The sequence below is a fragment of the Zingiber officinale genome, chromosome 10B, assembly GCF_018446385.1.
Source record: "Zingiber officinale cultivar Zhangliang chromosome 10B, Zo_v1.1, whole genome shotgun sequence".
Lineage (NCBI taxonomy): Eukaryota > Viridiplantae > Streptophyta > Magnoliopsida > Zingiberales > Zingiberaceae > Zingiber > Zingiber officinale.
In genome coordinates this window covers 10,676,437-10,681,254 of record NC_056005.1, presented here as the reverse complement: position 1 = coordinate 10,681,254, position 4,818 = coordinate 10,676,437, and positions in this window count along the sequence as shown.

Genomic DNA, 4,818 nt, shown 5'->3' with positions numbered 1-4,818 from the left:
CTTTGACCCTCCTTATATAAGAGGCTCGGGGCGCCTCGGATCCCTTCCGGGCGCCCTGGTGTAACGTGGCAGACCCAACTAGCAAGCTCCATGTGTCAAAGCCACAAAATGGATAATATTTACCTCCGAGCGCCCGGATCCCTTCCGAGTGCCCAGACCTCCTTTCTCCAGAAAATCCTTCTCCTGTAAGACAAGGTTAGTCCGAGGCAAATATATAATGTGTAACCTGCAAAACAAAGTGTTAACACAATTTATAAGTTCAACAAAAAGAGTATGACTTAGATTCCGTCTTTCCGAGACCGGAATCTAGTCACGATCTCGACTTAGATATCCGAAATGGATCTAAGCCGGATTGACGCCTAATGTTCCCTTCCCGGGAACGCGTCCTCACAGTCACTCTCTTCCAGTGACTTACCTTTACTCACCTGCCAGACGTCTGGTCAGCCCTTCGACCCGTCTGGACTTCTCGCCAGCTATCCGGTCAGCCCTTTGACCTAGCTGGACTTCGTGCCAAGCGTCCGGTTAGCCCGTTGACCCGCTTAGACTTCGTGCCAAATGTCCGGTCAACCCGTCGACCCATTTGGACTTCGTGCTAAGCGTCCGGTCAGCCCGTCGACCCACTTGGACTTCGTGTCAGACATCCGGTCAGCCCGTCGACTTGTCTGGACTTCGCCTGCACACTCGTTCAGAGTGTTAGATAACGACAAACCTAACTTAACATAATTTGTTATTCATCAAAACCTGAGTTAGACCGTTAGTGCTAACCGCACCAACAGAAGGTAAAGTCAAGCATAATTCCTAAAGTTGGCCAAGCGGATCAGGTCGAGCGAACCAGGGAGTGCACGGTCGAGCGGGCCAGTACATGGTCGAGTGGACCAGTGCATTGTTGAGCGGTCTATGCATGGTCGGGCGGACTATATACATGTTAGAGTGTATACTAAAAGTCTAGTTTTTTGTAAACATTTATTTTGAAATAAGAATCATATTGGTCAAATGTCTACATTTATGCTAAGTGTAGTTGTCTATTTAATTTATATTGTAGATAACATAGTTTGAGAAGACACACAGAAGTTCATGTTATCAGTTCCTTATAAATTATAAACAGTTGCTCACAACCAAGATGGAATGAGGCAAACTATTGGAGTGATTGTAGTGTAATTAGGTATTAGTTTATCTTGACTAATAAATTACACTAGTACACTATGAGTGTATTGAGCAGGATCATTTGAGATAGTTTCTTTTTATACTAACTATATAAAAGAACAAAACCTCTATTATTATGGAAGTATGTACTCTAATCATGATATAATAACAAACACGTATACTTAATATTTATTTCTTTAATTTATCAAAGGGTGCGATTTAGCTCGTTAAATCAATAGGCCCGATAAGTTGAGAAATGATATTATTTATATGGTGTGTTGTTGATTATAGAATGAAACGGTGTCCTAGTAATCTAGGTTGATGATGTCCCCTTGAGGAGCTCATAAGGATTGTCATGTAAACCCTGCAGGTGGACTTAGTCCGACATGACAATAAGATTGAGTGGTACTACTCTTGGAGCTAGATATTAATTAAGTGAGTTGTCAGTGACTCATTTAATTAGTAGGCATTCAATATCTTAAACACAAGGAGACTAATACACTCATGATAAAATAAACCCATATTGTAATATAGGATTGGTGCGGTAGTGTAATAATAACTCTTTAGTGGAATGCGATATTATTGATGAACTTGAGTTGGGTGTTCGGGGCGAACACGGGAAGCTCAAGCTCGTCGGGAGACCAAAACCAATTCCTCCAGTAGGTCCCTATTGTAGCCTCTTATATAAAGCTTTATATCCACCCAAAGCCTAGCTTCTTAGGGCCCAAGTTAGGGTCGGCCAAGCCTTGTTTGAAGACCAAGCAAAGGGTCTCCCAAGCTAAGCTTGGAGCCCAAGCTAGGGCCGGCCAAGCCTTGCTTGGTGTCCAAGCAAGGGGTCGACCACACCATGAAGAGAAGGAAGTTTTATTTTGTAAAATCTTTTCATTTATAGAGATTCATAAAAATGATTTAAAAGGATGATTTTAATATAAAACTTTTCTTTTTTAGATCGGTCATAAAAGGAAATAAAAGGGAGTTTTTATTTTGTTAAAAACTTTCCTTTTATGTTGGTTTTAAAAAGAGAGTTTTAAATTTTAAAATCTTTCCTTTTATAAATTTCTAAAAAGTAATAAAAGAGATATTTGAAATATTTCCTTATTTGTAGTTATCTATAATGTAAAAGAAAGATTTTAATTTTTGCTAAAATTTTCCTTTTGTAACCATGTTTTTTTTAAATCTTATCTTTTATAGATATCCATAAAAGGATTTAAAAGAGAGAAATTTTAATTTATAAAATATTCCTTTTATAACTATCCACAAAAGGGATTTTAAAAAAGAGATTTTAATTTTGTTTAAAAATTTTCCTTATTTGGAGAATAAGCATGTGGCCGACCATGTCATAGATAAGAAAGGAAGTTTTATTTTTTGTTACAAAACTTTTCTTTTTTGCCAAGATCAAGAAATATAAAAGAAGAGGAGAGGATGTCTCACCTAACAACACATCTTCTATTCCTCTCTATTCTTCCTTGGTGGTCGACCTTTGCTCTTTCTCTCTTCTCCTTTGTTTTCCCTCTTGGTGGTTGTTGACGTTCCGCAAGTGTACGGAAATGTCGTAAGTAATAATAAAAGATATCGTATCCATAGGGACTGGAATAACCACTAAAGATTTCTCAACACGAATTAGCTAAACAACTAATCAATTGATTCACAAAAACAGAGTGTAACTATGAAAGGTAAAGGTAGAAATAAAAGAATAAGAAACAAGCATAAGAGCAATGATAAGGAATGTTCTAGGAGTTTTGGTTTCTTTGTAAGGTTGTTCAATGTAAATAATCTACCGAATCTTATTCCTCAATTGTCCATCATTTGTAGAGAGTTGTCGGTTCTCTCTTGCAATAGACAACCGACCTAGGACTAAAATCTATACCTAAATGTGATCAAATAGGAATGAATCTATGTTGTCCTTACACGGGCTTGCCTGTCACGTGCGTCCCTCGGATAATCAACATAGGAATTCATCACTCATCAACCGCATCGAGATACAAAGATTAATGCAAACTATCCATCCAACCCCCTTGAATGCCCCTATTTCACCTTCAAGATCATCCCTCAAACGTCCTTACACGGGCATGTCTATCACGCACGTCCCTCGGAAAATCGAATGAGGAATTACCTCTACAAGATCCACAAGATATCCAAACATTCAATCAAGCATGGTAATTAGGCACAATCACAACAATCCATACAAGATCAAATTGATACAAACAGGGCAAAATCATAGAAATAGAAAATTGGCAAAACCACAAGAATTTTACATCAAATCATCCTTACAATTACTCCCTCCATCCTAGAACAAAGAAATCTACTCCATAAAATGAGGAAAGAAATCCGAAGAGAAGAAAATTACAAGCATTCTTGATCCCAAATCCAAGAAAAGGAAGAAAGAAAGCTTATCTATGATGAAGAACCGTCTCCGGATCCAATCCATAATCTTGGAGTCAAAACGTTGAAGATCCGCCCTTAGATCGCCGGAAAATCCCTTCAAGAAGATGGAGGAATATCTGTAACGCCCCGCCTTTTACTGACTAAGCTGTAAGGCCGGGGGTTACATTATGCTAAACTATTCTGTGCAAAAAACTGGACTAATTAAAACTCTCTGCTATTTGCCATAAAATTTGAAATATATATTCAGAATACACTTTTGAAGTTGTACATATGCTAAAGAAGAGAACCTAAACTTTCTATTTGGTCAAAAAGCTGAAATCAGACACTTCTAGCTGAAATCAAACTTTCCAATCGATCGGCTGATTGATTGGAATTATTTGATCGATCCACTGATCGATTCAACGTGCTACTGTGTACGGAGGTCAATCTGGATCGATCGGATGATCGATTCAGTCTGTCCAATCGATCCAATGATCGATTTAACAGCTCTCTGTACGCGACGGATCACTTCCCGATCGATCGGCTGATCGATCCATGGCCAATAGATTAGCTAATTGATTCAACAGCTCTCTGTACGTGATAGATTACCTCCCAATCGATCGGCTGATCGATTGGAGCTCTGATTTCTGCTGCATTTCAGAAATTTCGTGTACAACATTGATGTATCAACTAATAAACACCAAACTCGTACTAAACAGGTCATGATTCATAACTTACCGACTAACATCAAGGTAACTAAAAGTCTAGGCATAACCTAATGCATACTTTCACGATTCATAACATTTAGACACTCAAAAGGTGCAGAAAATAAACTATAAGGAGTTCTAATCCTTTAACTTGCTGGTCTCCAAGGTCTTTATTCCAAGTTCCTTCTCACACACATCTTGTCGCATTGTCCTCCAGCTTTCGCTAATCCATCTTCCCTTTACCTTTATCTGCAGTATAAGGAAAATGAAACTATAAGCTTGAGAGCTTAGTAAGAATCATCTACCTCACAAAACATGCATTCGAAGAAATCATGCTTTCAAAAGATGCTATTTGAAATACATGCTGATGATCATGCTAGACATGCTAAAACATGGCATATGCCATATGGGCATACAAGTCATGACAATCAAAGACTGAACATAAAGTTATTTGCTATATCAATAAGAAAACTAAACTGAAGCTAAGTTGTATTCACATATCTAATTTGTGAAGTTTGAAAACTATTTTCATAAATAGGTAAACATAATAATCATGTTGTTGATGGGTCCGACAACTGTACTTGCTATGTGCGCATCCCTAACT